This window comes from Hylobates moloch, unplaced genomic scaffold, assembly GCF_009828535.3.
Source record: "Hylobates moloch isolate HMO894 unplaced genomic scaffold, HMol_V3 SCAFFOLD_17, whole genome shotgun sequence".
NCBI classification, from domain to species: Eukaryota; Metazoa; Chordata; class Mammalia; order Primates; family Hylobatidae; genus Hylobates; species Hylobates moloch.
The window spans coordinates 39,426,232-39,442,255 of NW_026652292.1; the positions used below are offsets into that span (position 1 = coordinate 39,426,232).

At 42.7% G+C, this 16,024-nt stretch overlaps 1 protein-coding gene across 3 annotated transcripts in view; it reads left to right on the plus strand.

Moving 5' to 3' along the window:
- The window catches only part of NIM1K (NIM1 serine/threonine protein kinase), an 85,412-nt gene that overhangs the window by 23,116 nt on the left and 46,272 nt on the right, over positions 1 to 16,024 (plus strand). The window lies entirely within an intron of this gene.

The following is a 16,024-nucleotide window of genomic DNA, read 5'->3' on the forward strand; positions in this document are numbered from 1 at the left end:
GTTCCCGCTCTGGGGAGGGAAGTGTGCCTAATTACACTTGCCTTTCTCTTCATCACTCATGAAGGATGAAGGTCTTCTGTGCGGATGCCTCCTGGGCCCAGCAGTTCTTGGAGTAGTAAAGGCTTAGACAGCAAAAGGCCCATCTTTTTTTCTTTTTTCGAGATGGAATCTGGCTCTGTTGCCCAGGCTGGAGTGTAGTGGCGCAATCTCGGCTCACGCAGCCCCTGCCTCCTGGGCTCAGGTGATTCTCCTGCCTCATCCTCCTGAGTAGCTGGAATTACAGGCGTGCGCCACCACGCCCAGCTAATTTTTGTATGTTTAGTAGAGACGATGTTTTGCCATGTTGGCCTGGCTAGTCCCCAATCCCTGACCTCAAGCGATCTGCCCACTTGGGCCTCCCAAAGTGCTGGGATTACAGGCATGAGCCACCGTGCCTGGTCCCATCTTTTACTTTTAACAAGCAGTTTACTTTGCTTTCCCAAGCCAAGTAGACCTGCATGAGCTTTGACTTCAGGATTCTTGTTCTTTAGTGGATTTACGTTATTATTACTGTGCTCCTTTCAGATGTAGGGCCAGTTTGGATTTGACATATTTTCTCTTCCTGTAAAGTCCAGAATGACTGCAGATACCTATGTAATTTATGGTTTTCCTGGCTCCCCAGGAAATATATCACTGGGGAGGCAGGCACTCCCCAGAGGCTTTTCTGTTTCCTATCATGATGAATATTTATTTGATTTGAAAAAACCAACTCATTCTTTTGATCTTGGTGTACATATAGGTATATACCTATAAACAAATGTAAATACCCTTTATTGCCGTTTTATTTCCTGAGTAGCATTTTAAAATGTAGTATTGTTTTGTATGGACTAAATAAGGCTTTTTCTGAAGACCCCAGGCATGGTTTTCTGTGAAGTGAGTTGAGGAAATGGAAACTGGTGAATCTGACTCTGTGTTTGCTCAGGGCTGGTACTAAGTGAGCCCCCTATGAATTCTGAACTGTCATTCATGATAATTGAGGAAAGAAAAGCTGTATCAGGAGAGAAATCAGATGCGATGACCATGAACACAAAAGGCTGCCTTTTTTCTCTGAGATGCAGGATATGCATTTAAATGTTAATCTCTTAAGATGAGTGCATTTCATATCCTTTGGTAGTGCAATAAAGAAAGGTATCACAGCTTGAGTAAAAAGATACAGAAATATTGGCATTTAGTGCATGAAGGCTTTTTGGAAGAGGTGAGCAAGAAGTATTTTGGTAACTGTGGACAAATCATGTAACCTTTTTGTCCTTTTTCTCCTAATCCATGAAGTGAGGAGGTAAGGAGGAGAGAAGCACTGAGGTGTCTTCAATTTCTTGCCTTCCCCGATTGTATAAGTCTTTATATTTTGGACAGTTTGAGCAAAGACCAGTAGGCAGGATCTAAATAAAAGTATGAAAATGGAGATAGTTGTTGAGAATGTAAGCTGGCTGGAAAATGTGGGCAGAGATGGGAATGACAGAAAGAGAACATAAATGGTCTGGAATCAGAAGTTATATTTAATCCAAAAATGTGGTCAAGGTAGGAAAAGGATTTTGGGGGCAGCTGGCTGGATGGTTTGCATGAAGTGAATATTTTCTAGTGTGACATTTTAATTCCTTTAGTTATTTTAACAGCTTTATTGAGATATAATTCAGATACCATACAATTCACTCATTTAAAGTATACAACTCAATAGTTTTACATATTCAGAGAGTTGTGCATACACCACCACAATCAATTTTAGAACATTTTCATTACCCTAAAAAGAAACCCTGCTTTGCTTAGCCAGCTTTACCAATCTCTCCCCTCATACTCCGGTCAACCATGAATCTACTTTCTGTCTTTATAAATTTGCCTCTTCAGAACATTTCATGTAAATGGAATCATACAATGTGGTCCTTTGTGACTGGTTTCTTTCACTTAATGTAATGTTTTCAAGAGTCGTTCATGTTGTAGTATGTATCAGTACTTCATTTCTGTTTATTACTGAATAGTATTCCATTGTATGGATTACTACATGTATTTATCCATTCATCAGTTGATGAATATTGGATTGTTTCTACTTTTTGGCTACTATAAATAAAGCTTCTATGAGCACTCATATACAAGTTTTTGTGTGGACATGCAAAAAAAAAAAAAAAAAGTCCTGCACCATATTACATTCCAACCAGCAGCATATTAGGGTTCCAGTTTCTCCACACCCTTGCCAACACTTGTTATTAATTATCTTCTTTATTCTAGCAGGTATGAAGTGGTATCTGATTGTGGTTTTGCATTACCTGATGGATAATGATGTTGAACATCCTTTAATGTGCTTATTGGCCATTTGTGTATCTTCTTTGGAGAAATGTCTATTCAGATCTTCTGTCTATTTTTGTTTTTTTTTTTTGAGATGGAGTTTTGCTCTGTCACCCAGGCTGGAGTGCAGTGGCACTATCTTGGCTCACTGCAACCTCCGCCCAAGTTCAAGAAATTCTCCTGCCTCAGCCTCCCGAGTACCTGGGATTACAGGTGTATGCCACCATGCCTGGCTAATTTTTGTGTTTTTAGTGGAGACAGCATTTCACCATTTTGGCCAGGCTGGTCTCGAACTCCTTACTTCAGGTGATCCACCCACCTCGGCCTCCCAAAGTGCTGGGATTATAGGCGTGAGCCTCCGTGCCCAGACCTCTATTTTTCTTTTTTTGAGACTGAGTCTCACTCTGTCGCCCAGGCTGGAGTGCAGTGGCTTGATCTGAGCTCACTGCAACCTCCATCTCCTGGGTTCAAGTGATTCTCCTGCCTCAGCCTCCTGAGTAGCTGGGATTGTAGGCACCCACTGCCATGCCCGGCTAATTTTTGTATTTTTAGTAGAGATAGGGTTTCACCATGTTGGCCAGGCTGGTCCTGAACTCCTGACCTCAAGTGATCTGCCTGCCTCGGCCTCCCAAAGTGCTGGGATTACAGGCGTGAGCCACTGTGCCCGGCCTCCTCTGTCTGTTTTTAATTGGGTGATATATTAGTATGTTTTGCATTGCTATAAAGGAATACCTGAGACTGGATAATTTATAAAGAGACCTATTTGGCTCACAATTCTGCCAGCTATACAAGAAGCATGGTACCATCATCTGCTCAGCTTTTGGTGAGGCCTCAGGAAGTTTGCATTCATGGCGGAAGGCAAGAGGAGCCAATATGGCACATGGCGAGAGAGGGAGTGAAAGAGAGAGGAGGAGGTGCCATGCTCTTTAAAACAACCAGCAATCCGTGAACTAACAGAGGAAACTCACTCGCTAACACAGGGGACATGAAGCAATTCATGAGGGATCCTTCCCCATGACCCAAACATCTCCCATTGGGTCCCAACTCCTTCAAAACTGAGGATCAAATTTTTCTTCTTTGCTTTCTTTTTTTTTTTTTTCATGACAGAGTCTCATTCTGTCTCCCAGGCCCCAGTGCAGTGGCACAGTCACATTCACTGCAGCCTCAACTTCTCAACTCAAGAGATCCTGCCACCTCAGTGCCCCCACTCCATCCCCCATGAGCTGAGACTACAGGAATGATATGGTTTGGCTGTGTCCCCACCCAAATCTCATCTTGAATTGTAGTTTCCATAATCCCCATGTGTCATGGGAGAGGCCAGACAGAGATAATTGAATCATGGGGGCAGTTTCCCCCATCCGTTCTTGTGATACTGAGTGAGTTCTCATGCGATCTGATGCTTTTATAAGGGGCTTTTCCTGCTTTTGCTCAGCACTTCTCCTTGCTGCTATCAGGTGAAGGAGGACATGTTCGCTTCCCCTTCTGCCATGATTATAAGTTTCCTGAGGCCTCCCCAGCCCTGTGGAACCATGAATTATTAAACCTCTTTCCTCTATAAATTACCCAGTCTCAGGTATGTCTTTATTAGCAGCATGAAAAAGGACTAATACAAGGCATGAACCACCACACCTGTCTAATTCTAAAAATTTTATTTGTAGAGACAGTGTCTCACTATGATGCACAGGCTGGTCTCAAACTCCTGGGCTCAAGTGATCCTCCCACCTCAGCCTCCCAAAGTGCTGGGATTGCTGGTGTGAGCCACCGTACCTGTCCTGGGGATCAAATTTCAACATGAGATTTGGAGGGGACAAATATCCAAATGATATCAGGTGATATTAAAACAATTATTGAGTTGTGTTACTTACAGATTCCATACACAAATACAAGTACCTTATTAGACACACAATTTGCAAAAATGTTTCCTGCTCTGTGAATTTTCTTTACACTTTCTTGATTGTGCCTTTTTTTTTTTTTTTTTTTTTTTGTGAGATGGAGTCTGGCTCCGTCAGCCACAGGCTGGAGCGCAATGGTGCAGTCTTGGCTCACTGCAACCTCCGCCGCCTGGGTTCAAGCGATTCTCCTGCCTCAGCCACCTGAGTAGCTGGGACTACAGGCGCATGCTACCACACCCGGCTGATTTTTGTATTTTTAATAGAGACAGAGTTTCACTATGTTGGCCAGGCTAGTCTTGAATGCCTGACCTCGTGATCCTCCCGCCTTGGCCTCCCAAAGTGTTGGGATTACAGGCGTGAGACACCATGCCCCAGCCAATTGTGTCCTTTGATGCATACGATTTTTAAATTTTGATAATGCCCAGTTTATGTATTTTTTCTTTTATTGCTTATATTTTTGTATTTTTGGTTTCATATCTAAGAAACAATTGCCTAATCCAAGGTTGCGCAGATTTATGCCTACATTTTCATCTAAGAGTTTTATATCTTTAGCTCTTACATTTAGGTCTTTAATGCATCTTGAATTAAATTTTGTTTATGGTCTAAGGTAAAGGTCTAACTTTATTCTTCTGCATGTGGACCGCCTTGGCCTCCCAAAGTTTTGGAGATACAGTCTCACCCAGGCTGTAGTGAGGTGGCACCATCTCGGCACACTGCAACCTTCACCTCCCAGGTTCAAGCGATTCTCCTGCCTTAGCATCCCGAGTAGCTGAGATTACAGGCGTGCACCACCACGACCGGCTAATTTTTGTATATTTAATAGAGAAAGAGTTTCACTGGCCGGGCTGATCGCAGACTCCTGACCTCAGGTGATCCGCCCCCCTCGGCCTCCCAAAGTGCTGGGATTACAGGCGTAAGCTACTGTGCCTGGCCCACGGTGGCTCTCTTTAATTATTTTGTAGTTATATATTTTTATTTTCTTAACATTTGCTCTAAGGCATACAATATAAATTTTAACTTAATCAAAACCTAGTTTAGATTTATACTAACTTCATTTCAGTGAGATCCAGAACTTCATTCCTTTGTAGCTCCATTTCCTCCTTTCCTTCATTATGCCATTATTGTTATATGTATTACATCTGTATATGTTAAAAATATGACACATGGTTATAATGATTACTTTATATAACGTTAAGTGCTTTGAAGAAGCTGAGAGAAAAAGGTAGTAAGCATAGGGGGGTCATGAGAGAAGGCTGTAAGCATAGGGTGGTCATGATAAGCCCCAAGAGTGCAGAGATGCTCTCTGCTCTGCCCTCATGACATCCCCTCTCCTGGAACAGTGTCTGCCACATATGGGTGCTCACTTGATACACAAATTAATGAATGATGATCTCCATATAGACATTAATAAATGAACTCCCAGTGAGTCCCAATAAGGTGTGGAGATAAATAAGGAAGAGATTAAGAGAATACTGTTAAGTGGGTTGTGGTGCTGTTGGGGCAGAGAGAAAAGAGTGCCTTTCTGATTTATCAAAAGAAAAACCTTAGGCTGGGTGCTGTGGCTCATGCCTGTAATCCCAGCAGTTTCAGAGGCCGAGGTGGGCCAATCACTTGACGTCAGGAGTTCGAGACCAGCTTGGCCAGCATAGTGAAACCTGAGCTGGGTGTGGTAGTGCATACCTGTAATTCCAGCTACTCAGGAGGCTGAGGCACGAGAATTGTTGAACCTGGGAGGCAGAGGTTGCAGTAAGCCAAGATTGCGCCACTGCACTCCAGCCTGGGTGACAAGTGAGACTGTCTCAAAAAAAAAAAAAAAAAAGAAAAGGAAAGGAAAAAGATAGAAAAGAAAAGAAAAACCTTAGACGAATTAAATTTAAAGAGTTTAATTGAGCAAAGACCGATTCTCCAATTGGGCAGCCCCCTAATCAGAACAGGTTCAGAGAGGCTCCAGGGCAGCTGTGCAGTCAAAGAAGATTTATGAATAGAAAAAGGAAAGTGATGCACAGAAAACGGAAGTGAGGTACAGAAACAGCCGGATTGGTTATAGCTCAGCGTTTGCCCTGTTTGAACACAGTTTGAACAGTTGGCTGCCTTTGATTGGTTGAAACTTGATGACTGGCACAAGGGTAGGTTAATTTGTTTATGCATTTAGTTAGGTTACAGTTTACTATTACAGAGAAACCATTAGGCTGAACTTAGAATATTTAAGCAGGCAGCTTTAGGCTAATCTTAACAGATACAAGTAGCTCCTTGAGGACAGGAACTATGTCTTATGCATTTTATGTCCAGCACAGTGCTTGGCATGTAGTAGATGCTCAGTAAATGTTGAATAAATGGATGAAGCATTCTGTGGTTAGTGCAGATCTTGGAGGAGGAGGCATGAGAGTTTCAGTCCCTTTGCTTCCCAAGTGGACAGACACTACCTCTGGCTCATCTCAGTGTCTATTATGGCTCTACACTGGTGCTGCTTCTGGGGTACTGAGGCCATCTATTTCGTTTGTGAAAAAGTTATTCTGGCCTTGCCTTATGTCCCACATTCCCTAGGGTATTGTCAGCTGCCTTTGTGAATTCTGAGCAGGATGTCCAATCACTGAAGAATGAGAAATACAATCTTATGGTTTAAGACAGAGCAGAGGAAAGACAGGATGAATTTATAATAATCAAATTGGTAGGTTGCTGGGTGGGCAGTGAGAAGAGAAAGACGAAAACTATTAGTGATAGACTAAGGCAACTGAGAGAAAACCTGTGGTATTCCACATTTATTTACTCATTCATTCACCCCTGAAATATTTATCAAAAGCCTACCTTGGGCCAGGTGTGGCTCACACCTGTAATCTTAGCACTTCGGGAGGCCGCAGTGGGAGGATTGCTTGAGCCCAAGAGTCAAAGTCAATACTGGGCAACATAGGGGGACCCCATCTCTACAAAAAATGAAGAAAAAAAATTAGCCGAGCATGGTGGCGAATGCCTTTAGTCCCAGCTACTTGGGAGGCTGAGACCGAAGGATCACTTTAGCCCAGGAGTTGAAGGCTGCAGTGAACTATGATCTTGCTACTGTACTCCAACCTGGGCTACAGAGTGACCCTGTCCCTTAAAAAAAAAAGAAAAAAGAAAGCCTGCTTTTTACCAGGCTAGAGACAGCATATAACAAAGTGTTCAGCTTACCTTATACCAAGTATTAAATCCTGGACATTAAAAAAATGTTAGGTTGTGCTGGGCACAGTGGCTCACGCCTGTAATCCCAGAACTTTGGGAGGCCGAGGTGGGCAGATCACAAGGTCAGGAGTTTGAGACCAGCCTGACCAACACGGTGAAACCCCATCTCTACTAAAGATACAAAAATTAGCCTGGCGTGGTGGTGCATGCCTGTAATCCCAGCTACTCAGGAGGCTGAGGCAGGAGAATCGCTTGAACTTGGGAAGCGGAGGTTGCAGTGAACCGAGATCGTGCCACTGCACTCCAGCCTTGGCAACAGAGCGAGACTCCATCTCAAAAAAAAAAAAAAGTTAGGTTGTTATAAAAACATTCAGGAAATAACTATATAGCACACAGTGGTGCTTAAGAACCCTGAGGCTGGGGCCTCCCTGCCTGGGCTTGAATCCCAGCTGGGGAGAGTCACCTGATAGCATCTCCCTGTGCTGACTAAAGCTCCCTGTTCTATAAACCTGATATATTAGCACCTACCTTCTAAAATTCTTGTAAGGATTAAATAGTTAATACACATACAGTATCTAGAATAATGCCTACCACATAAAATGTGTTATATAAGAGCTAGCTGTTATTGACATAATAATTATTATTAAGGGCCAGAATAGTTCATTGAGATTATCCTCTAAATTTCAATAAAATTTTGGATATTTCATTTTCCATGTTGCCTTGATACCTGGACATTTTCATAGTAACAGCCATGTATGTACATATCTATCATACAGCTTGAGCTATTAAGAACCGACAACTCTCTTCTTATTAATGTTACTTTCCTTTTGTTAAATGATTACCATGGCAAAGAGCTGTTTTCTGCCTTTGAAAAATCAGCTTCACTCCTGAGGTTACCATAACAGAGAAGAAAATCTGATAGGTGGGAAACCTTTGAGCCCCTAGATGGATAATTCAGAGGGCAGGAAAGCAGCTGCTTTTGTTTCAAATTAGGTTGACATAAATGAATTCCTGCCTGAGATTTCAATGCTTTGGCAGATCAATGGGCTCAGGAATCAAAGGCATCAAAGGTGATGTTTCTAATGTAAATGTATGAGCCTTTTAAAACACTAATTAAAGACTGTCCCTAGTTGGTTTTATTGTGCAAAAATAGCAGCATCATGAAAGATTCTTTTTGAGGCTTAAAAAAAAATCCATTGATTAGAAAGATACAGTAGAAAGCTTGAATATATTACTTTATTTTCATCACTGAATACAAGAACCTATGCACTGTCCCCTCGCCCCTAACACCCCCAATCGAAGTGCCCCATAATCTACCTGCATTGCTTGGATCCCTGAAGTACAATTCATTTGTACAATTAAGATTTGTTAGGCTGAGGCAGGAGAATCGCTTGAACCCTGGAGGCAGAGGTGGCAGTGAGCTGAGATCGTGCCATTGCACTCCAGCCTCGGCAACAAGAGCAAAAAACTTGTCTCAAAAAAAAAAAAAGAAAAGATTTGTTTTACTGTAGAACTATAAGGTCCATTCCAGTCAATTTCCTTAGCAGAAACACAGAATGTATAGTTGTCCCTCAGTAACTGAGGGATTGGTTTGTTGACCTAAAAGGAAGAAGCTGAGACAAAATTAATATAAGTAGAGGGTTCATTTGGGTCAAGTTTAAGGATTGCAACTCGAGAGCACAGATTCAAGTTGCCCTGAAAATACATTCTGATTAACAGCAATAACAAGTGAATTTTTTTTTTTTTTTTTGAGACAGCTTCTCACTCTTGTCACCCAGGCTTGGGGGCAGTGGCACGATCTTGGCTCACTGCAACCTCTGCCTCCCGGGTTCAAGCAATTCTCTGCCTCAGCCTCCCGAGTAGCTGGGATTACAGGCGTCCGCCATCACACCCAACTAATTTTTGTATTTTTAGTAGAGATGGGATTTCACCATCTTGGCCAGGCTGGTCTTGAACCTCTGACCTTGTGATCCACCTGCCTTGGCCTCCCAAAGTGCCAGGATTACAGGCCTAAGCCATCGCACCTGGCCACAAGTGGATTTTTAAAAGGGGGACAGATACAAAAAGAGTGGGCTGATACAAAGTTGTTTTCCAGGAATTCTCATTCATTTACAGAAATAACATTGATTAGCGATTGACTATATATTCTTAAGCTACAGTGTCAGGGTTATAGTGGCCAGTGTGGAATTATTAGTTTAGTTTTTAGCTAATTGTGGCAATAGCAAGCAGTGTCAAGAGATGATTGCATATTGCACCACTACACTCCAGCCTGGGCAACAGAACGAGACCCTCTTTCCAAAAAAAAAAAAAAAGAGCTAACTACGTAGCTCAAAAAGGCGTGATTACTGTCTTATTTTAATATCTCTCTGGACCTAACAATTAAAAGGACTTGCATTCCTCAGATAAAAGTTATTTTCTGGGCCGGGCGTGGTGGCTCACGCTTGTAATCCCAGCACTTTGGGAGGCCAAGGCGGGCGGATCACGAGGTCAGGTGATCGAGACCACGGTGAAACCCCCGTCTCTACTAAAAATACAAAAAAATTAGCCGGGCGTGGTGGCGGGCGCCTGTAGTCCCAGTTACTCGGAGAGGCTGAGGCAGGAGAATGGCGTGAACCCGGGAGGCGGAGCTTGCAGTGAGCCGAGATTGCGCCACTGCACTCCAGCCTGGGAGACAGAGACAGACTCCGTCTCAAAAAAAAAAAAAAAAAAGTTATTTTCTTTTTTTTTAAGTTGAACAATTTTAATTAAGTTACTCGTAAGCAGTACAATTTTATGCAGTTTCATGAAAAGTCCCATGTTTTGCATGCTTAAATTATGTTTCATTGTCTTTACTTGAAGGTTTTGAAGGTGGGAACTTCTCCTGAATCTTTCTAGTGGTTGAATAAAGTACATATTCTGGGGTGCTACTCACAATGAATTTATGGCTTGTCCAAATAAATTTACTAGCAATAGGTGATTTTATAGGAGGATCTTCAGTCATACAGTGAAGCCAATGAAGCCACTCAAGAGGCACCAGGCTTCCATTCACATCCCAGGATGTGCTTCTGCCATTCATTTCAGTAGCATATATAACCTCTCTGTGATGGCCAGAAAACTGCTTATTGTCTTCATAGTATTTGCTTCCTTATTTGTCTTCAAAGTCAAAAAGGGTCACCACCCTTAAGAGGCTGACAGCCTGACAAGAGAGACAGCCTGATATAAAAGTCATAACTGTACAAAGTTGTGGAGAAAATCACAATGTTAACTGCACGTGCTGGAAGTACAAAAGAGAACTCTACATGGTTTATGGTGAGTGGGTCGGTGAGGGAAGCTTCCTGAAAGAAGTATCACTGAAATGAGTCTTAAAGGAGCAGTAGCAATTTGAGAAGGTAGGGGCACGCCTGGTGCCTTCAAGTAAGAGTGGAGGAGACCAGCATGGCTGGAGTGTAGTTTCAAGGGTGTGATTGAGAATGACTTTAGGAAGGATGGGGACCATATTGGGTAGGGCCTTGAATGCCCTTTTAAGGGTTTTAGCTTTTACTCTAAGTGAGATGGGAAGCCATCAAAGGGTTTTGAGTAGAGAAGTGACATGATTTGATATTTTTAGAAGGATCTTTCTGGATGCTTTGTTTGAAACAAACCCTGTTAAAGGTGGGCAGGAGGCAGGCAAGGACAGAGGCTGTAACTGTAACAGGATCAAAAGCCAGTAGTGGCTTATACTTGATGGTCAATGACTGTGTTCTGGAAATATTTTGAAGGTAGAGCCAATGGGATTTGCTGACAGATTGGGGTATGAGAGAGAAAGAGGAGTGAGGATGTTTTGCTTCAGCTAGAAGGATGTCTTGCCATTTAACCAATATGGGGAAAACTGTGAGAGGAAAAAGTCTGGGGAAGAAAATCGGAAGTTTAGTTCTCGTACTTTAAAGTAAATATGAGAGATTACTCCCCAAAGGACAGTAGTTTTTCCTAAAGAGGAACTAGATGGAGGACATGGTGAAGATAGAGTCATCTTCTGAGTGTCAAGTATAATGCACTCAGCATGATGCGTGTGATGGCAGGTAGAGCTGGTGGATGAACCCCTCAGTGCATGGACCCTGCTCTCAAGGACAGCTTGTGAGGAGGCTTAACTCACACAGACGAGCTAGAAAGATATGAAGTCAAGGACCAGATTATGGGATACAGATCTCAAGTGGCACAGGATAGTAGCAGAGGGAAATGTGAGTGTGGTAGTCAAAGTACTCTGAAGTAGTCAAAGAAGGCCTCTAGAAGGCAGTGGGGGCAGGAGCCGTCCTCACAGTATGGGGATGACTTGGACAGAGTGGAAAAGGGTCAAGATTGTGAGAACAAGCAGGTTCCATTTGGGGCACAGATAATCCGTGCCTAGCTGGAAGAGTTGCTGGGAGGATTTTAAAATAACTGGTTCATCAGGCGCAGTGGCTAATGCCTGTAATCCCAGCACTTTGAGAGGCTGAGGAAGGCGGATCACCTGAGGTCAGGAGTTCAAGACCAGCCTGACCAACATGGAGAAACCCTGTCTCTACTAAAAATACAAAATTAGCCCAGCATGGTGGCGCATGCCGGTAATCCCAGCTACTCGGGTGGCAGAGGCAGGAGAATCGCTTGAACCTGGGAGGCGGAGTTTGCGGTGAGCCGAGATCATGCCATTGCACTCCAGCCTGGAGACAGAGCGAGACTCTGTCTCAAAAGAAAAAAAATAATAAAAAAAAATAAAAAATAAAATAAAAGAATTGGTTCTTGGCACATAGTAAGCACTTGATAATAGATAGCTAACAATATTTCTTATACTGGGGGAATAGCTGGAGATAGAACTGTGTAAAACTCTCTTGAATCCAACCCGTCTTCCATGTCCCTGTGTTTCCCACTCCTTTGCTACCCTTTGCCCTTTTTCCTTTCCTGGGTTGTCCTCTAACACTTCTAGTAGAGCACCTTCAAATATGACTTTCTAGGTTGTCTGAGGGGAGAAAGGGAATTGGGCTATGCTATTTCACAAGTCCATCTAGGGTTTATTATGGGTTTTTAAAAATTTATTATTTATTATGGGTTTTTATTATTTTTATGGGTTTTATTAATCTCATCCATGTGGATACTACAAAGGTCCAGAAGGGGGCAATGTGACACTTGGACTTAAGAGATTTTTTCACAAATGTTTTGCAATTCACCCCATATTGACTAATCCAGGATCTCAGAAGGGCAGGGCTGGAATGATCTGTAAATATCATAGGTTCCAACATTCTCACTTGCCAGTAAAGATACTGAACCTAGAGAGTGGACAAGACTGGCTCAAGATCACAAAGACATGTCTTGGGAAAGCTGAGACTGTAACCTTGTTCTGACCCTGAGTCTATATTATTCCATGACCTCACTCGGTTGTTTAATTTGGGGGAATCTCCCTCAAAAGCAGAGTTTCTCAAAACTGTGTTTGTACTGATAACTTTTAAAGGAACTAAATTCTCATAACTCCTTGGTTGAGACCTTTTTTTTTTTTTTTTTGACTTGGAGTCTCACTCTGTCGCCTAGGCTGGAGTGCAGTGGCACAATCTCGGCTCACTGCAACCTCTGCCTCCCGGGTTCACACCATTCTTCTGCCTCAGTCACCCGAGTAGCTGGGACTACAGGTGCCCGGCACCACACCCGGCTAATTTTTTGTATTTTTAGTAGAGATAGGGTTGCACCATGTTAGCCAGGATGGTCTCGATCTCCTGACCTCATGATCTGCCCACCTCAGCCTCCCAAAGTTTTGGGATTACAGGCGTGAGCCACCGTGCCTGGCCGAGACCTATTGTATTATAAATAAATATAAACAGAAATTTTACATTAAAGATACTGAAAATGTACAAATACAAAACTCCAATTTAAATTTATTTTCCCAACCAGGTGCTGTGGCTCACTCCTGTAATCCCAGCATTTTGGGAGGCTGAGGCAGGCAGATCACTTGAACCCAGTAATTCAAGACCAGCCTGGCCAACATGGCAAAACCCTGTCTCTACAAAAAAACCCTAAAAATCAGCTAGGCGTGGCAGGGCACATCTGTGGTCCCAGCTACTTGAGAGGCTGAGGTGGGAGGCTCTCTTGAGACCAGGAGGTGGAAGTTGCAGTCAACTGAGATCTTTCCACTGTACTCCAGCCTGGGTGACAGAATGAGACCCTGTCTCAAAAACAATTAATTAATTAATTAACTTTCTTTTCCTTAAAGCTTGTATACATACAAAGCAAAACAAATTTTACTGAGTTAGGCACACAAAAAAACCTTCAAACCCATGAAATTTAGATTAACAGTATTACATGAAAAATATAGATGATATTGTTTTGTCGAAATTAATTTGCTACTCACAAGTGAATGTAGTACTTTTTAAAACAATAACACGTTTACTGGCTTCACCTTAGTTTCTTTAACATGACCAGTCCTCAATAAAGACTTTTGGGCCGGGTGTGGTGGCTCATGCCTGTAATTCCAGCACTTTGGGAGGCCAAGGCAGGTGGATCACCTGAGGTCAGGAGTTCAAGGCTAGCCTGGGCAACATGGCAAAACCTCTTCTCTACTAAAAATACAAAAATTAGCCGGGCATGGTGGCAGGAGCCTGTAATCCCAGGTACGTGGGAGGCTGAGGCAGGAGAATCACTTGAACCGGGAGGTGGAGGTTGCAGTGAGCTGAGATCACGCCATTGCATTCCAGCCTGGGCTACAAGAGCAAAACTCCATCTCAAAAAAAAAAAAAAAGATTCTTTAATTTGCCTGAAGGTATAAATAATTGGAAATATTTTGATGTATCAGAAAGCTAAAATCAGGAATCTCTGTCATTGGTCCACTGTACTTTATATCTACCTATCTAAACCTCTATAGACTATACAGATAGATGTAGACAAGACAGATAAAATCTGTCTCTATTTATACATATTCATCAATATCAACCTATATCTGTATCTTTTTTTCTTTTTTAAATTTTAGCCTTTTTTTTTTTTTTTTTTTGAGATGGAGTCTCGCTCTGTTGCCCAGGCTGCAGTGCAGTGGCACGATCTCAGCTCACCACAACCTCTGCCTCCTGGGTTCAAGTGATTCTTCTGCCTCAGCCTCCTGAGTAGCTGGGACTACAGGCTCATGCCACCATGCCCAACTAATTTTTGTATTTTTAGTAGAGATGGGGTTTCATTACGTTGGCCAGGGTCTCTAACTCCTGACCTTGTGATTCATCCACCTTGGCCTCCCGAAGTGCTACGATTACAGGCGTGAGCCACTATGCCCAGCCTAATTTTAGCCTCTTTTTTTTTCTTTAAGAGTGAGGACTTCCTTTGAAATATCTCTATCTTTACCGATAGATAAACAGATACCGATTACATATACATTTCAAGTTATAAAACTAATTATACATGTTATAAAACATTCAAACAACCCAGAAACAAATGGAGTAAGAAATGAAGGCCCTCTTGCGCAAACATTGGGTTGCCATAACAAAGGTCGAAACAATAAAGCCTTAAAGAAGATAGAATCTTATATCTGTCACGTCATAATATACAAGGTAGCAATCCTGGGTTGATCTGGTGACTGTGTAGTGATGGCTTTAGGCTCCTTCTCTGTGGCTCTGCAATTCTCAGCACATGGCTTCCATCTTGGTCCAAGGTGGCTGTTTCCATTTACCCCATTGTGTCCACATTCTAGCTTGCAAGAAGAAGGAAGAAGGAACGGGTGGGAGGTCATGCTTCTTTTTTTTAAGGTCACAACATGGAAGTCACATATGTCACTTCTGCTCACAGCCCATGACTGGAACTCAGATACATGGCCAAACTAAACTATAGCCAAAACTGGGAAATACAGTCCTCAGTTGGATAGCAAGGTGCCCAGCTAAAACTTCTCTGTTACAGAATAGTGGTTTTCAAATTTGGCTGCACGACAGAATCACCTGGAAAACTTAAACAAATAGACACCTCCCACTCCACAGGCCAATTCAATCACAATATTTGAGGGGCAGGGCCTAGACTTCTGCATTTTTTGAATGCTCTCTGGTGATTTTCATGCAGGTTAAGGCTGAGAACCACTGCTATAGAAGAAAGAACAGATGAAAGGGGGATAACTAACAACCCCCATCACACTCATTTTCACTCCTCCCCAATTCTGTACCTCACACTCCTTCCCCATTTGTCACCCACTAGTTGAATCTGCATTTTACCAGAGCTTTTTTCTGTGCATGTACAAGTACGCACTACATACATATGCACGTAGTCTGTCCTGACACCCAGTAGTGACTCCACTACTGGGTGTATCTTGAAATAGTAATATTACTAGAAGAGGCAGGAGCCTCTGTATTTGCATGGCACTTTACACTAATCAAAAAATATATTATTTTCTTGGCTGGGTGCTGTGGCTCACACCTATAATCCCAGGACTTTGAGAGGCTGAGGCGGTGGGGATCACTTGCGCTCAGGAGTTCAACACCAGCCTGGGCGACATAGTGAGACACCATCTCTACAAAAAATAAAAAATTATCTGAGCATGTTGGCACAAGCTTGTTGTCCCAGCTACTCAGGAGACTGAGCTGGGTGGATTGCTTGGGTCCAGGAGATCGAGGCTGCAGTGAGCCATCCTCTCATTACTGCAGTCCAGCCTGAGTGACAGAGTGAAACTCTGTTTATCTTTTCCTCTATCCATATCTATGTATCTATATTTA